Raw genomic sequence first — 18,743 nt, forward strand, 5'->3', positions numbered from 1 at the left:
ACCGAACCAGAGAGGACCCTTCATAGACTTAGAAGGGAAGCAAGAGGGAAGAGAGTAGTGGGAGAAGAGGAATCTGAAGGAGAATCTGAGGACAATTTTGAGGAAGCTTTAGATCTCAACATGGATAGAGAAGTTCACAACCATGAGAGAGCTGATGGAAACAATGCCATTCCTGAGAGGAGGGTTCTTAGTTTATACATAAACCCAACCTCTGGGAATTGTGGTAGCAGCATCCAGAAACCACCCATTCAGGCCAACAATTTCGAGCTCAAACCACAGCTAATATCACTTGTGGAGAATCATTGTTCATTTGGTGGAAGTGCTAATGAAGATCCCAACCAACATCTCACAAAATTCCTGAGAATTTGTGACACTGTGAAGTCCAATGGAGTCCAGGAAGATGCCTATAAACTGCTTTTGTTCCCATTCTCACTTAGGGACAAAGCAGCTAAGTGGCTGGAATCATTCCCAAGGGGGAGTCTAACAACATGGGATGAGGTGGAAAGCAAGTTTCTGGCACGTTTCTACCCCCCACAAAAGGTCAATAGGCTTCGATCTGAGGTTCAAACTTTTAGACAACAAGATGGTGAAACTCTCTACGAGGCATGGGAGAGATTCAAGGATTTGACAAGGAAATGCCCACCAGACATGTTCCATGATTAGGTGCAATTGCATATTTTCTATGATGGACTCTCTTATGAATCAAGGAAGGCTGTAGACCATTCATCAGGAGGTTCATTGAACAGGAAAAAGACTGTGGAAGAGGCCATTGAAGTGATTGAGACAGTGGCTGAGAATGAGTACTACTATGCATCAGAAAGGCACAACACTAAGGGAGTCATGGAGCTGAACCATGTTGATACAATTCTAGCCCAAAACAAGGTGTTTGCCAAGCAACTAGCAGGGCTTACCAGGCAATTAGAAATAAAGCAAGTGGCTGCAATACACACACAAGATCAAGAGGAAGTAAGCATTGAAGGAGGTGATTGGGAAGAGGCCAACTATGTGGGAAACCAACAAAGGCAATCATATGATCCACACTCCAACACTTACAACCCAGGATGGAAAAATCACCCAAACTTTGGGTGGGGGAACCAACAAACCCAACCACAAAACCACAAACCTTACAACCACAACCAACATAACAATTCCACATACCAAAACTCCAACCTAAGATCATACCAAGCCACACAAAACACTTACTCCCAACCATCATATCATGGCCAAAATAATCAACCTACCCAACCTAATCCAAACCAATAATTTCAAGATCAATTAAACCGGATAGAAGGAATGCTTGCAACCATGAGTCAAGACATAACCGAATTGAAAGCTTTTAAGGAAGAAGTAAATTCTAACCTGCAAAACCAAGGAGCTGCCATCCAGAAGCTAGAAAATCAAATTTTGTATTTGTCTAAGCAAAACCCTGGGACAAGCGTTTCTCATGCTGCCAAGGCTAATGCAAGGGAAGAATGTAAGGCCATAACCCTCAGAAGTGGAAAGAATCTAAAGGAGATATCAAAGGAAACCACAGAGGATGAAGCAAGGGAACATGTGAGAGACAAGGAACAAGGACAATCTTTTACACCATCCGCAACAAAAGAAAAAGAAAAAGAGGTCCTGAAGCCTTATACACCTAAAGCACCATATCCTCAACGTTTGATGAAAAGTGAAAAGGATGGCCAATTCTCCAGGTTCTTGGAGATTTTCAAGAAGCTTCAAATCAATATTCCGTTTGCTGAGGCAATAGAGCAAATGCCACTCTATGCAAAATTCTTAAAAGAATTAATGACCAAGAAAAGAAGCTGGAGAAACGAGGAAACTGTGTTGTTAACTGAAGAATGCAGTGCCATCATCCAGCACAAATTGCCTCAGAAATTGAAGGATCCAGGCAGTTTCCAAATCCCCTGCATCATAGGAGAAGTCATGGTGGAGAAGGCCTTGTGTGACTTAGGGGCCAGTATCAATTTGATGTCTCTAACAATGATGAGAAGAATGAAGATTGAAGAAGCTAAACCAACAAGAATGGCCCTCCAATTGGCAGATCGAACTTTTAAATTCCCTCATGGGATAGTTGAGGATTTGTTGGTGAAAGTGGGAGATTTTATATTTCCTGCTGATTTTGTGGTGTTAGATATGGAGGAAGAAGCCAAAGCTTCAATAATTCTGGGAAGACCCTTCCTAGCTACTGCTGGAGCCATCATAGATGTACAAAAGGGTGAACTCACTCTTAGACTACATAATGAGAAATTGGTGTTTAATGGAAAAAGCAAGTGGAGAGAATCCGTTGATCATTTTTTGGTATCTATTCATAATTCGTTTTAATTCGCTCCCGGGAATACCGGATAGGGCAAAGCCCTTGAAACTCAATCCTGTTTGTCAAATGCAGGTTTTCGATGGCTCCAGTACGCAAGGTGGTGCGGGAGCAGGTATTGTTTTTCTCTCTCCTAACTAGTAGTGAGACAAGTCATCGCTGAGTATCAGGTAATAGATGCAAAGCAGCAGCCATAGAGAAAAAGAGCCCTAGACTCGATTCGCCGAGTTTGATGAAATAAAAATAGACCAAGTACCTAGAAGAGCCAAAGTTGAGGCTAACACAATGGCACAGCTGGCTTCGACGTTTGAGATTTCCTAATCGGACACAAGAAGGAAACTACCTATCATTTTTCTCTCTTTCTTTGACCTGGCACACTGAACACATACCCAATGAGCTATCCATCAGAATCACTAAGGGAATGCATGAGGGTTGATGTAGTGGACATTGCAGTACAAGAAACTTTTGAGGAAACAATAAAGGAAGTGGCAGAGGAGGAGTTCACCAAGGATATTGAAGTTAGTGATATCAAGGGTGCTGAAACAACCATGCTAAGCATGCCAGAGAGAGTGAAAGAAGAGAAGGAAGCACCAAAACCTGAGCTCAAAGCATTACCCCCTAATCTCAAGTATGCATACTTGGGTAGTGATGAGAGTCACCCTGTTATCATTAGCTCTGCCCTGAGCCAAGAACAGGAAGAAGAATTGATCAAGGTGCTGCAAACTCATCAAGATGCCATTGGATGGACCCTAGCTGATTTGAAGGGGATAAGTTCATCCATATGCATGCATAAAATCTTGTTAGAAGAGGATGCTAGACCCTCCATTCAAGCTCAGAGAAGATTGAATCCCGTCATGAAAGAAGTGGTACAAAAGGAAGTCATGAAGTTATGGCAGGCAGGGGTAATCTACCCCATTTCTGATAGCCCATGGGTTAGTCCCATCCATGTAGTTCCCAAGAAAGGTGGCATAACTGTGGTGCCAAATGAGAAGAACGAACTCATACCCACAAGAACCATCACTGGGTGGAGGATGTGCATAGACTACAGGAAGCTCAATGAAGCCACCAGAAAGGATCATTTCCCACTCCCATTCATGGATCAGATGCTTGAAAGGCTTGCCGGACATGCTTACTATTGCTTCTTGGATGGATATTCAGGCTACAACCAAATAGTAGTTGATCCTAGTGATCAAGAGAAAACATCATTTGTTTGTCCATATGGAGTTTTTGCTTATAGACGCATGCCCTTTGGATTGTGCAATGCACCTGCCACTTTCCAAAGATGCATGCTGTCCATCTTTTCGGACATGATTGAAAAATTTATTGAGGTCTTCATGGACGATTTTTCTGTGTTTGGAGATTCTTTTCCCAGCTGCCTACACCACCTTGCCTTGGTGCTTAAGAGGTGCCAAGAGACTAACCTAGTATTAAACTGGGAAAAATGTCATTTCATGGTCACAGAAGGAATAGTCCTTGGCCACAAAATCTCTAATAGAGGCATGGAGGTGGACAGAGCTAAGGTGGAAATCATTGAAAAACTACCTCCACCAAGTAATGTCAAGGCAATTAGGAGTTTTTTGGGACACGCTGGGTTTTACAGAAGGTTTATTAGAGACTTTTCTAAAATAGCCAAACCTTTGAGTAACTTGCTTGTCTCTGATACACCCTTTGTATTTGATAAAAATTGCATGCTAGCCTATGAACTTTTGAAGCAAAAACTTTCCTCTGCACCTATCATTGCCCCACCGGATTGGAACTTACCTTTTGAACTGATGTGTGATGCATCAGACCTTGCTATTGGGGCAGTGTTAGGACAAAGGAAAGACAATTTGGTACATGTGATTTATTATGCCAGTAAAATCTTGAATGCTAACCAAAGGAATTACACAACCATTGAAAAAGAACTCTTAGCAATAGTCTTTGCATTTGACAAATTTAGATCCTATCTCATTGGATCTAAAGTCATTGTCTTCACTGATCATTCAGCTTTAAAATACTTACTTGCTAAACAAGAATCCAAACCAAGACTTATTAGATGGGTTCTTTTGTTACATGAATTTGACATTGAAATCAAAGACAAGAAGGGTGTAGAGAACAAGGTGGCAGACCATTTATCAAGGATACCATGTGAAGAAGGAAGAGCACAAAGCACACATATAAATGAGTGCTTCCCTGATGAACAACTCATGGTAATTCACAAAGCACCCTGGTTTGCAGACATAGCAAACTTCAAGGCCACTGGGAGTTGGCCGTTGGAATTTAACAAGCATCAAAGGAAGAAATTGGTAAATGATGCCAAATACTTCATCTGGGACGAACCATACTTGTTCAAAAAATGTTCCGATGGCATACTCAGAAGATGCATATCAGAGGAAGAAGGAAGGGAAGTCTTATGGGACTGCCATGGCTCCACTTATGGAGGACATTTTGCAGGAGAAAGAACAGCAGCTAAGGTGTTGCAGTGTGGTTTTTATTGGCCCACTATCTTCAAAGATGCAAAGGAACTAGTGAAGCACTGCCATGAATGCCAGAAAGCGGGGAACCTGCCAAGAAGAAATGAAATGCCACAACAATTCATTCTGGAACTTGAATTGTTTGATGTATGGGGGATAGATTTCATGGGACCTTTTCCCTCCTCATACTCAAATAATTACATTCTTGTGGCAGTAGACTATGTCTCCAAATGGGTTGAAGCAATAGCAACTCCAACCAATGATAATAAGGTAGTCATGAACTTCCTCAGAAAACACATTTTTTGCCGTTTTGGAGTTCCAAGAGCAATCATCAGTGATGGAGGAAGCCACTTCTGCAACAAACCATTAGAGGCATTGCTTCTAAAATATGGAGTCAAACACAAGGTAGCCACACCATACCATCCACAAACAAGTGGGCAAGCCGAAATATCTAACAGAGAACTCAAAAGGATCCTGGAAAAGACTGTGGGAACTTCAAGGAAGGACTGGTCGATTAAGCTAGATGATGCTCTTTGGGCATATAGGACAGCTTTCAGAACACCAATTGGAATGTCTCCCTACCAACTAGTATACAGAAAAGCTTGCCATTTGCCACTGGAGTTGGAGCACAAGGCATACTGGGCCTTGAAACTTTTGAACTTGGACAGCAAAGCTGCTGGAGAAAGAAGGATGTTGCAAATTCAAGAGTTGGAAGAATTCAGAGCTGAAGCTTATGAGAATGCCAAAATTTACAAAGAAAGAGCAAAGAAGAAGCATGACAGCAACATAGCCCCAAGGAAATTTGAAGAAGGACAAAAAGTATTGCTCTGCAATTCTAAGCTGAAGCTATTTCCAGGGAAGCTAAAATCAAGGTGGTCTGGACCATTCCTTGTCACCAAGGTCTCCAAATATGGACAAGTAGAAATCATGGAAGAAAAGTCACAACGAACCTTCATTGTGAATGGTCAAAGACTCAAACATTACTTGGGAGATGTGGAGGAGAAGGACAAGGTTAAATATCACCTCAACTGAGGAAGGTGACCGTCAAGCTAATGACGTTAAAGAAGCGCTTGTTGGGAGGCAACCCAACCTGAGGTAATACCTTTTGCTGTTTCTTTTATTTGTTTCAATAAAAAGGGTGAAGTAGTTCTGTGCATTGCAAAGAAATAAGTTTGGTGTTTCACACCAAACAATGGATTCGTAGATCAATAATTCAAAGGGGAATGTGTGACTCTAAGTTTGGTGTTCCACCATAAAGATCAACTGAACACAACAACCTTTGAATTATGTGAATGAAACAACAATTCTAAGCAGTCACAGAAATGCTTAAAACCCTTAGCAGCAACTTCATTCCAAAGAGAACTCAAGGATCCAAAGAACAGAGAAGTAAGTGGGAGACTAAGTTTGGTGTTCACACACCAACTTAAGACTCAGATACGTACCCACACATAGTTGAGCTAACCACTCAAGTGCTTGAGAAGCAAGCAACTTCATCACTCTTTGTAGGAAAGGAAACAAGGATCTTAAAGCATGAAGCAACAATTAGGAAAAGAAGGAGAAAGCAAATTGTTTCTTGGCAACAAAGAGAAAACAAGGAATTTCACAAGGTGGTATTGTTCCGTGATAATTCTTTAAAAAGGGCAACCAAAAGCATGCTTGTTCTGGTTTAATCTGTGAATGTTGAATCTTTCTGGAATGAGAAGTTTTTAGTATGAGTGTCTGTTTATTGCTTTGAATAAAGTGAATGCCTAGATGTTTGGATATAACTTCACCTTCTTAAACAAGTGCTTGCCATGCTTGTTCTGTTTCCAAAAATAAAAGAAAAGTTTGAACAAAAGTAACTTGGCTCAATTAGTGACAATTCAAGTAGAATTAAGTGGTGGTATGCATGCTTGATTGTTTAAGTCAGATCACTGGACATAGAGTGTAGAATTATCATTTTTTATGTAGAAATTGAAAACTGTCTATGGATCTTGATGAATAAATGTCTTTGGCCATGAAAAAGAAAGAAAAAGAAGAAGAAAAAGCCACTGAAAAAAGGCAACCAAAAAGCAAAAAAATTGAGAAAATAAGCTAGGCACCAATGGTTTGAACTTCTGAGACAAATGCCTGTGGTGTTTACGTATTAAGGATATGCTTGGATGAATAGGTTCTGAGGAGTGTTTCAACACTTGGTAACTTGGGTTAACTAATCCGGGATTATCAACCAAAAGTCCATTATCAAGAGCAACCTAACTACAAAACATTTAGTCACACAAAGAGGTGCTGGGCACCAATGTCTCAAGAAGAAATGTGAACTAAAATGCCTGAAGTGGATATGTGTAGTGCACTGATAAGAAAAAGAAAATGCCAAAGGCTTGTGCAACACATGACACTAAGCAAACAAGGAGCAAAGAAGCTCTAAGAAAAAGAAAAGAAAAACAAAGAAGAGGAAAGTGCCAAGGACATAAGAATAACAAGAGGCCATAGCAGTGTTTGATAGATGCAATGAAAAAGTGATAATCTTACCTGATAAGTATGAAAAAGTGATGCTGCAACTTTCTGCATAAAACCCTTCTGATGAACTTCAAATGCTTGCTAATATAGCCAATGTAATTGCTTTCTGTTTCATACTTTCTTCTCAAATAACTCAGGACTTGCTTAGGGACAAGCAAGTATTAAGTTTGGTGTTGTGATGCCAAAGCATCTTAGGCTAGTTTCACTAGTATTTTTCTGTTAGTTTTAGTGGTTTTATGCATTTTCTTGAGCTTAAAGTAACCAAGAATGGTTAAAAGAAGAACAAAGCAATGAACCATCCAAACAGTATGATTTTGATGCAAATTCCATGAGTTTTTAGTTATATTACTTGAATACTATGAATGGAAGATTTCTCATGAAATTTTGCAAGACTTTGATGCAATTGTTTGGATGATTTCAGGGAAGAAGAGGCTAAGCAAGGAAGCAACAAAATCAATAAAGGAAGCTTGAATATCACATGTGGAGTTTAAGTTCCAGTTTAAGCCTAAACTGGAGCTTAAACGCCAGAATCATGAAGGCTAAGAAATGCTGGAATTGAAGTTTAACCTCCAGTTTAACCTTAAACTGGAGGTTAAACGCCAGAAGTGAGAAGGATACCAAGGGGGGCAGTTCCACGTTTAACCTCCAGTTTAACCTTAAACTGGAGGTTAAACGCCAGAAGTGGGAAGTGCACCAGGGAGCCATTCCACGTTTAAGCTCCAGTTTGACCTTAAACTGGAGCTTAAACGTGTTCGACCAAGAACTCTCCTCCAGGGCTGCCTTTCCCCCCTTCCACGTTTAAGCTCCAGTTTAACCTTAAACTGGAGCTTAAATGTGTTCGACACCTCCAGGGCTACCTTTCTCAGCTTCCACGTTTAAGCTCCAGTTTAACCTTAAACTGGAGCTTAAACGTGTTCGACCTCCAGGATGGCTTCCTCCTCTTCCACGTTTAAGCTCCAGTTTAACCTTAAACTGGAGCTTAAACGTGTTCGACCTCCAGGGCTGCCCTTCCTATCTCCACGTTTAAGCTTCAGTTTAACCTTAAACTGAAGCTTAAACGTGTTCGACTACATGACTCTCCAGGGCTGCCTTCTTCCATTTCCACGTTTAAGCTTCAGTTTAACCTTAAACTGAAGCTTAAACGTGCTTCTACAAAAGGCTTCACTGGAAGTGTCTGGCGTTTAAGCTGCAGTTTAAGCTTAAACTGCAACTTAAACGCCACTCTTGGAAAAGGTTTCTGGGCCAAAAATATTGCGGTTTAAGTTAGTCTTTAGCACAAACATTAACTTAAACTTACTCTGGCATGAAACCCAATTGAATATCATGGTTTATGGGATTGGGCCTGAAGAATTGATGAGTCTGAAATTTCAATTTGTTGAGTCATGTATTATTATTTGATTATCACTAAGATGGCTCAATGAATGTTACAGAATTTGGATCAGCAGCCTCATCAAGATTATGGATCATAAACCCAAAGCAAAAGGAAAGCAGGGAGAGGCCTCAAAGCCCAAGAAACACAACAGAAGCTCAATATAGAAAGTGTATAAATAGGATAGAATTTAAGTTAGGGAGGACTTTTACCTTCACTTTTAGCTAGTTTTCATATCTTTGTAATTGAATTCAGAGCTATGACTTACTAAACCCCCTTTCATTGGGTTAGGGAGCTCTATTGTAACTCAATGAATCAATAATAGTTTATCTTCTTCTTCAATCTTTTCTCTTGAATTTTGTTAGAAAGCTTCTCGATCTAATTCCATTGGGTAGTTGTCTTGGGAAAGAAACTACCCATAATTGGAATCCTTCGGAACCTTGGGAAAGGAATGGAGGATTCATGCTAGAGAAGCTTTCTCACAGTGAATTGGATTGGGGTTTGGATGGATATTGTGACATGTAATCCTACCAAATTGTGGTTCATGAAACTGTGTGGTATAATCAGTGATCGAGCATCATCTCTTCTTATGAACATTTAAACCAAGGGATTGGGAATTTGTTCATTTTTAGAGAGAATTGGTGAGCCAAGGGATTGGGATCCAATCATATAAGATTGCCAAGCAAAATTCAATGAACGCATTGCTTGAGGAAGAGATAAACATGTTTTGATTCGGAGATCTCAATATCTCCTATAACCCAATGAATCCCCCAATTCTGATTTCCATCTTCTCTTTACATTCTGCAACTCAATTCATGCAATCACCCCCATTCCCTTTTAATTTCAGCAATTTAGTTTCTGCTCTTTAATTCATGCAATTTAAGATTCCGCCATTTCAATTTCTTGTCATTTACTTTTCCCGCCAATTTTACATTCCGCAATTCTCATCTCAATCTTGATTCCGCTCAACTAGAACACACTTCTAATCCGAATTGCTCACTCAACCAATCCTTGTGGGATTCGACCTCACTCTATTGTGAGTTTTTACTTGACGATAACCGGTGCACTTGCCGGAAGGAATTTTGCCGATCGTTGATGCGCATAAACGTGTTATGCTACGATTTAGGAAATTGCACGATCGGCAAAATTCCTTCCGGCAAGTGCACCGGTTATCGTCGTCAAGTAAAGACTCACAATAGAGTGAGGTCGAATCCCACAAGGATTGGTTGAGTGAGCAATTTGGATTAGAAGTGTGTTCTAGTTGAGCGGAATCAAGATTTGAGATGAGAATTACGGAATGTAGAATTGGCGGGAAAAGTAAATGACAAGGAAATTAAATGGCTGAATCTTAAATTGCATGAATTAAAGAGCAGAATGTAAATTGCTGAAATTAAAAGGGAATGAGGATGATTGCAAGAATTGAATTGCAGAATGTAAAGAGAAAGTGGAAATCAGAAATGGGGAATTCATTGGGTTTAGGAGATATTGAAATCTCCGAATCAAAACATGTGTATCTCTTCCTCAACCAATGCATTCATTGAATTTTGCTTGGCAATCTTATATGATTGGATCCCAATTCCTTGGTTCACCAATGCTCTCTAAAAACAAACAAATTCCCAATCCCTTGGTTTAAATGTTCATAAGAAGAGATGATGCTTGATCACTGATTATACCACACAATTTCATGAACCACAATTTGGTAGGATTACATGTCACAATATCCATCCAAACCCCAATCCAATCCACTGTGAGAAAGCTTCTCTAGCATGAATCCTCCATTCCTTTCCCAAGGCTCCGAAGGATTCCAAGTATGAGTAGTTTCTTTCCCAAGACAACTACTCAATGGAATTAGATCGAGAAGCTTTCTAACAAAATTCAAGAGAAAAGATTGAAGAAGAAGATAAACTATTATTGATTCATTGAATTACAATAGAGCTCCCTAACCCAATGAAAGGGGGTTTAGTGAATCATAGCTCTGAATTCAATTACAAAGAAAAGGAAAACTAGCTAAAAGTGAAAGTAAAGGTCCTCTCTAACTTCACTTCTATCCTATTTATACACTTTCTATATTGAGCTTCAGTTGTGCTTCTTGGGCTTTGAGGCCTTTCCTTGCTTTCCTTTTGCCTTGGGTTTATGATCCATAATCTTGATGAGGTTGTTGATCCAAATCCTGTAACATTTATTGAGCCAACTTAGTGATAATCAAATAATGACACATGACTCAATAAATTGAGATTTCAAACTCATCAATCCTTCAGGCCCAATCCCATAAACCATGATATTCAATTGGGTTTCATACCAAAGTAAGTTTAAGTTAATATTTGTGCTCAAAGACTAACTTAAATCACAATATTTTTGTCCCAGAAACCTTTTTCAAGAGTGGCGTTTAAGTTGTAGTTTAAGCTTAAACTGCAGCTTAAACGCCAGACACTTCCAGTGAGGCCTTTTGTAGAAGCACGTTTAAGCTTCAGTTTAGGTTAAACTGAAGCTTAAACGTGGAAATGGAAGAAGGTAGCCCTGGAGAGTCATTTAGTCGAACACGTTTAAGCTTCAGTTTAAGGTTAAACTGAAGCTTAAACGTGGAGATAGGAAGGGCAGCCCTGGAGGTCGAACACGTTTAACCTCCAGTTTGAGGTCAAACTGGAGGTTAAACATGGAAAAGGGTGGAGGCATACTGGAGGTCGAACACGTTTAACCTCCAGTTTGAGGTCAAACTGGAGGTTAAACGTGGAAGCTTAGAATGGTGGCCCTGGAGGTGTCGAACACGTTTAACCTCCAGTTTGGGGTCAAACTGGAGGTTAAACGTGGAGATGGAGAGAGCAACCCTGGAGTAGAAAAGCTATCGAACACGTTTAAGCTCCAGTTTGAGTCAAACTGGAGCTTAAACGTGGAATGGCTCCCTGGTACTCTTCCTGGTTCTGGCGTTTAACCTCCAGTTTGAGGTCAAACTGGAGGTTAAACGTGGAACTCCTCCCTGGGTGGCATACTCATTCTGGCGTTTAACCTCCAGTTTGAGGTCAAACTGGAGGTTAAACGTGGAATGCTCCTTAAGTGAGGCTTTTCATTCTGGCGTTTAACCTCCAGTTTGAGGTCAAACTGGAGGTTAAACTTCAATCCCAGCATTTCTTATCCTTCATGATTTTGGCGTTTAAGCTCCAGTTTAGGCTTAAACTGGAACTTAAACTCCACATGTGATATTCAAGCTTCCTTTATTGATTTTGTTGCTTCCTTGCTTAGCCTCTTCTTCCCTGAAATCATCCAAACAATTGCATCAAAGTCTTGCAAAATTTCATGAGAAATCTTTCATTCATAGCATTTAAGTAATATAACTAAAACTCATGGAATTTGCATCAAAATCATATTGTTTGGATGGTTCATTACTTTGTTCTTCATTTAACCATTTTTGGTTACTTTAAGCTCAAGAAAATGCATAAAACAACTAAAACTAACAGAAAAATGCTAGTGAAACTAGCCTATGATGCCTTGGCATCACAACACCAAACTTAATACTTGCTTGTCCCTAAGCAAGTCCTGAGTTATTTGAGAAGAAAGTATGAAACAGAAAGCAATTATATTGGCTATATTAGCAAGCATTTGAAGTTCATCAGAAGGGTTTTATGCAGAAAGTTGCAGCATCACTTTTTCATACTTATCAGGTAGGATTATCACTTTTTCATTGCATCCATCAAAAATTGCTATGTCCTCTTGTTATTCTTATGTCTTTGGCACTTTTCTCTTCTTTGTTTTTCTTTCTTTTTCTTAGAGCTTCTTTTGCTCCTTGTTTGCTTAGTGTCATGTGTTGCACAAGCCTTTGGCATTTTCTTTTTCTTATCAGTGCACTACACATATCCACTTTAGGCATTTTAGTTCACATTTCTTCTTGAGACATTGGTGCTCAGCACCTCTTTGTGTGACTAAATGTTTTGTATTTAGGTTGCTCTTGATAATGGACTTTTGGTTGATAATCCCGGGTTAGTTAACCCAAGTTACCAAGTGTTGAAACACTCCTCAGAACCTATTCATCCAAGCATATCCTTAATACATAAACACCACAGGCATTTGTCTCAGAAGTTCAAACCATTGGTACCTAGCTTATTTTCTCAATTTTTTTTTTTTGTTTTTTTGGTTGCCTTTTTCCGTGGCTTTTTCTTTTTCTTTTTCTTTCTTTTTCATGGCCAAAGACATTTATTCATCAAGATCCATAGACAATTTTTACTTTCTACATAAAAAATGATAATTCTACACTCTAATTTTAGTGATCTGACTAAACAATCAAGCATGCATACCACCACTTAATTCTACTTGATTTGTCACTAATTTAGCCAAGTTACTTTTGTTCAAACTTTTCTTTTATTTTTGGAAACAGAACAAGCATGGCACGCACTTGTTTAAGAAGGTGAAGTTATATCCAAACATCTAGGCATTCACTTTATTCAAAGCAATTAACAAAAAAACTACACATTCCAGAAAGATTCAACATTTACAGTTTAAACCAGAACACGCATGCTTTTGTTTGCCCTTTTTAAAGAATTATCAAGGAACAATACCACCTTGTGAAATTCCTTGTTTTCTCTTTGTTGTCAGGAAACACTTTGATTTCTCCTTCTTCTTCCTAAATGTTGCTTCATGCTTTAAGGTTCTTGTTTCCTTTCCTGCAAAGAGTAATGAAGTTGCTTGCTCCTCAAGCACTTGAGTGGTTAGCTCAACAATGTGTGGGTAAGTATCGGATTCTTAAGTTGGTGTGTGAACACCAAACTTAGTCTCCCACTTACTTCTCTCTGTTCTTTGAATCCTTGAGTTATCTTGGAACGATGTTGCTACTAAGGGTTTTAAGCATTTCTGTGACTGCTTAGAATTGTTGTTCCTTTCATATAATTCAAAGGTTGTTGTGTTCAGTTGATCTTTATGGTGGAACACCAAACTTAGAGTCACACATTCCCCTTTGACTTATTGATCCATGAATTCATTGTTTGGTGTGAAACACCAAACTTAATTCTTTGCAATGCACAGAAACTACTTTACCCCTTTTTATTGAAACAAATAAAAGAAACAGCAAAAAGGTATTACCTCAGGTTGGGTTGCCTCCCAACAAGCGCTTGTTTAACGTCATTAGCTTGACGGTCAGCTTCCTCAGTTGAGGTGATATTTAACTTTGTCCTTCTCCTCCACATCTCCCAAGTAATGTTTGAGTCTTTGACCGTTAACAATGAAGGTTCGTTGTGACTTTTCTTCCATGATTTCTACTTGTCCATAATTGGAGACCTTGGTGACAAGGAACGGTCCAGACCACCTTGATTTTAGCTTCCCTGGAAATAGCTTCAGCCTAGAATTGTAGAGCAAAACTTTTTGCCCTTCTTCAAATTTCCTTGGGGCTATGTTGCTGTCATGCTTCTTCTTTGCTCTTTCTTTGTAAATTTTGGCATTCTCATAAGCTTCTGCTCTGAATTCTTCCAACTCTTGAATCTGCAACATCCTTCTTTCTCCAGCGGCTTTGTTGTCCAAGTTCAGAAGTTTCAAGGCCCAGTATGCCTTGTGCTCCAACTCCAGTGGCAGATGGCAAGCTTTTCCATATACTAGTTGGTAAGGAGACATTCCAATTGGTGTTTTGAAAGCTGTCCTATATGCCCAAAGAGCATCATCTAGCTTAATCGACCAGTCCTTTCTTGAAGTTCCCACAGTTTTTTCCAGGATTCTTTTGAGTTCTCTGTTAGATATTTCGGCTTGCCCACTTGTCTGTGGATGGTATGGTGTGGCTACCCTGTGTTTGACTCCATATTTTAGGAGCAATGCCTCTAATGGTTTGTTGCAAAAGTGGCTTCCTCCATCACTGATGATTGCTCTTGGAACCCCAAAACGGCAAAAAATGTGTTTTCTGAGGAAGTTCATGACTACCTTATTATCATTGGTTGGAGTTGCTATTGCTTCAACCCATTTGGAGACATAATCTACTGCCACAAGAATGTAATTATTTGAGTATGAGGAGGGAAATGGTCCCATGAAATCTATCCCCCATACATCAAACAATTCAAGTTCCAGAATGAATTGTTGTGGCATTTCATTTCTTCTTGGCAGGTTCCCAGCTTTCTGGCATTCATGGCAGTGCTTCACTAATTCTTTTGCATCTTTGAAGATAGTAGGCCAATAAAAACCACACTGCAACACCTTAGCTGCTGTTCTTTCCCCTGCAAAGTGCCCTCCATAAGTGGAGCCATGGCAGTCCCATAAAACTTCCCTTCCTTCTTCCTCGGATATGCATCTTCTGAGTATGCCATCGGAACATTTTTTGAACAAGTATGGTTCGTCCCAGATGAAGTATTTGGCATCATTTACCAATTTCTTCCTTTGATGTTTGTTAAATTCCAAAGGTAAACTCCCAGTGGCCTTGAAGTTTGCTATGTCTGCAAACCAGGGTGCTTTGTGAATTATCATGAGTTGTTCATCAGGAAAGCACTCATTTACATGTGTGCTTTGTGTGCTTCCTTCTTCACATGGTATCCTTGATAAATGATCTGCCACCTTGTTCTCTACACCCTTCTTGTCTTTGATTTCAATGTCAAATTCCTGCAACAAAAGAACCCATCTAATAAGTCTCGGTTTAGATTCTTGTTTGGCAAGTAAATATTTTAAAGCTGAATGATCAGTGAAGACAATGACTTTAGATCCAATGAGATAAGATCTAAATTTTTCAAATGCAAAGACTATTGCCAAGAGTTCTTTTTCAGTGGTTGTGTAATTCCTTTGGTTAGCATTCAAGACTTTACTGGCATAATAAATCACATGTACCAAATTGTCTTTCCTTTGTCCTAACACTGCCCCAATAGCAAGGTCTGATGCATCACACATCAGTTCAAACGGTAAGTTCCAATCAGGTGGGGCAATGATAGGTGCAGAGGAAAGTTTTTGTTTCAAAAGTTCATAGGCTAGCATGCAATTTTTATCAAATACAAAGGGTGTATCAGAGACAAGCAAGTTACTCAAAGGTTTGGCTATTTTAGAAAAGTCTCTAATAAACCTTCTGTAAAAACCAGCGTGTCCCAAAAAGCTCCTAACTGCCTTGACATTATTTGGTGGAGGTAGTTTTTCAATGATTTCCACCTTAGCTCTGTCCACCTCCATGCCTCTATTAGAGATTTTGTGGCCAAGGACTATTCCTTCTGTGACCATGAAATGACACTTTTCCCAGTTTAATACTAGGTTAGTCTCTTGGCACCTCTTAAGCACCAAGGCAAGGTGGTGTAGGCAGCTGGGAAAAGAATCCCCAAACACAGAAAAATCGTCCATGAAGACCTCAATAAATTTTTCAATCATGTCCGAAAAGATGGACAGCATGCATCTTTGGAAAGTGGCAGGTGCATTGCATAATCCAAAGGGCATGCGTCTATAAGCAAAAACTCCATATGGACAAACAAATGATGTTTTCTCTTGATCACTAGGATCAACTACTATTTGGTTGTAGCCTGAATATCCATCCAAGAAGCAATAGTAAGCATGTCCGGCAAGCCTTTCAAGCATCTGATCCATGAATGGGAGTGGGAAATGATCTTTTCTGGTGGCTTCATTGAGCTTCCTGTAGTCTATGCACATCCTCCACCCAGTAACGGTTCTTGTGGGTATGAGTTCGTTCTTCTCATTTGGCACCACAGTTATGCCACCTTTCTTGGGAACTACATGGATGGGACTAACCCATGGGCTATCAGAAATGGGGTAGATTACCCCTGCCTGCCATAACTTCCTCACTTCCTTTTGTACCACTTCTTTCATGACGGGATTCAATCTTCTCTGAGCTTGAATGGAGGGTCTAGCATCTTCTTCTAACAAGATTTTATGCATGCATATGGATGAACTTATCCCCTTCAAATCAGCTAGGGTCCATCCAATGGCATCTTGATGAGTTTGCAGCACCTTGATCAATTCTTCTTCTTGTTCTTGGCTCAAGGCCGAGCTAATGATAACAGGGTGTCTCTCATCACTACCCAAGTATGCATACTTGAGATTAGGGGGCAATGCTTTGAGCTCAGGTTTTGGTGCTTCCTTTTCTTGTTTCACTTTCTCTGGCCTGCTTAGCATGGTTGTGTCAGCACCCTTGATATCACTAATTTCAATATCCTTGGTGAACTCCTCCTCTGCCACTTCCTTTATTGTTTCCTCAAAAGTTTCTTGTACTGCAATGTCCACTACATCAACCCTCATGCATTCCCTTAGTGATTCTGATGGATAGCTCATTGCCTTGAATACATTAAACACCAATTTCTCATCATGGAGTCTAAGAGTGAGTTCACCCTTTTGTACATCTATGATGGCTCCAGCAGTAGCTAGGAAGGGTCTTCCCAGAATTATTGAAGCCTTGGCTTCTTCCTCCATATCTAACACCACAAAATCAGCAGGAAATATAAATTCTCCCACTTTCACCAACAAATCCTCAACTATCCCATGAGGGAATTTAAAAGTTCGATCTGCCAATTGGAGGGCCATTCTTGTTGGTTTGGCTTCTTCAATCTTCATTCTTCTCATCATTGTTAGCGACATCAAATTGATGCTGGCCCCTAAATCACACAAGGCCTTCTCCACCATGACTTCTCCTATAATACAGGGGATTTGGAAACTGCCTGGGTCCTTCAATTTCTGAGGCAATTTGTGCTGAATGATGGCATTGCATTCTTCAGTTAACAACACAGTTTCCTCATTTCTCCAGCTTCTCTTCTTGGTCATCAATTCCTTTAAGAATTTTGCATAGAGTGGCATTTGCTCTATTGCCTCAGCAAAGGGAATGTTGATTTGAAGCTTCTTGAAAATCTCCAAGAACCTGGAGAATTGGCCATCCTTTTCACTTTTCATCAAACGTTGAGGATAAGGTGCTTTAGGTGTGTAAGGCTTCAAGACCTCTTTTTCTTTTTCTTTTGTTGCAAACGGTGTAACAGATTGTCCTTGTTCTTTGTCTTTCACATTTTCCTTTGCTTCATCCTCTGTGGTTTCCCTTGAAATCTCCTTTAGATTCTTTCCACTTCTGAGGGTTATGGCCTTACATTCCTCCCTTGCAATAGCCTTGGCAGCATGAGAACCGCTTGTCCCAGGGGCTTGCTTAGTCAAATACAAAATTTGATTTTCTAGCTTCTGGATGGCAGCTCCTTGGTTTTGCAAGTTAGAATTTACTTCTTCCTTAAAAGCTTTCAATTCAATTATGTCTTGGCTCATGGTTGCAAGCATTCCTTCTATCCGGTTTAATTGATCTTGAAATTGTTGGTTCGGATTAGGTTGGGTATGTTGATTATTCTGGCCATGATATGATGGTTGGGGGTAAGTGTTTTGTGTGGCTTGGTATGATCTTTGGTTGGAGTTTTGGTATGTGGAATTGTTATGTTGGTTGTGGTTGTAAGGTTTGTGGTTTTGTGGTTGGGTTTGTTGGTTTCCCCACCCAAAGTTTGGGTGGTTTCTCCAGCCTGGGTTGTAAGTGTTGGAATGTGGATCATATGATTGCCTTTGTTGGTTTCCCACATAGTTAACCTCATCCCAATCACCTCCTTCAATGCCTCCTTCCTCTTGATCTTGTGTGTGTATTGCAGCCACTTGCTTTGTTTCTAATTGCCTGGTAAGCTCTGCTAGTTGCTTGGCAAACACCTTGTTTTGGGCTAGAATTGTATCAACCTGGTTCAGCTCCATGACTCCCTTAGTGTTGTGCCTTTCTGATGCATAGTAGTACTCATTCTCAGCCACTGTCTCGATCACTTCAATGGCTTCTTCCACAGTCTTTTTCTTGTTCAATGAACCTTCTGATGAATGGTCTACAGCCTTCCTTGATTCATAAGAGAGCCCATCATAGAAGATGTGCAATTGCACCCAATCATGGAACATGTTTGGTGGGCATTTCCTTGTCAAGTCCTTGAATCTCTCCCATGCCTCGTAGAGAGTTTCACCATCTTGTTGTCTAAAAGTCTGAACCTCAGATCGAAGCCTATTGACCTTTTGTGGAGGGTAGAAACATGCCAGGAACTTGCTTTCCACCTCATCCCATGTTGTCAGACTCCCCCTTGGGAATGATTCCAGCCACTTAGCTGCTTTGTCCCTAAGTGAAAATGGGAACAAAAGCAGTTTATAGGCATCTTCCTGGACTCCA

At 40.1% G+C, this 18,743-nt stretch overlaps 2 non-coding genes and 1 pseudogene across 2 annotated transcripts; 1 reads left to right on the forward strand and 2 right to left on the reverse strand.

Moving 5' to 3' along the window:
* The window catches only part of LOC148553510 (uncharacterized), a 91,154-nt pseudogene that overhangs the window by 68,624 nt on the left and 3,787 nt on the right, over positions 1-18,743 (reverse strand).
* On the reverse strand, positions 547-650 carry LOC148553513 (small nucleolar RNA R71). Its single transcript, XR_015892514.1, has one exon. It is a non-coding gene; the product is annotated as a small nucleolar RNA R71 (small nucleolar RNA).
* On the forward strand, positions 18,480-18,583 carry LOC148553514 (small nucleolar RNA R71). The gene has a single exon (XR_015892607.1). It is a non-coding gene; the product is annotated as a small nucleolar RNA R71 (small nucleolar RNA).

Source organism: Arachis ipaensis, chromosome B7, assembly GCF_059453495.1.
Source record: "Arachis ipaensis isolate K30076 ecotype BB chromosome B7, ASM5945349v1, whole genome shotgun sequence".
Lineage (NCBI taxonomy): Eukaryota > Viridiplantae > Streptophyta > Magnoliopsida > Fabales > Fabaceae > Arachis > Arachis ipaensis.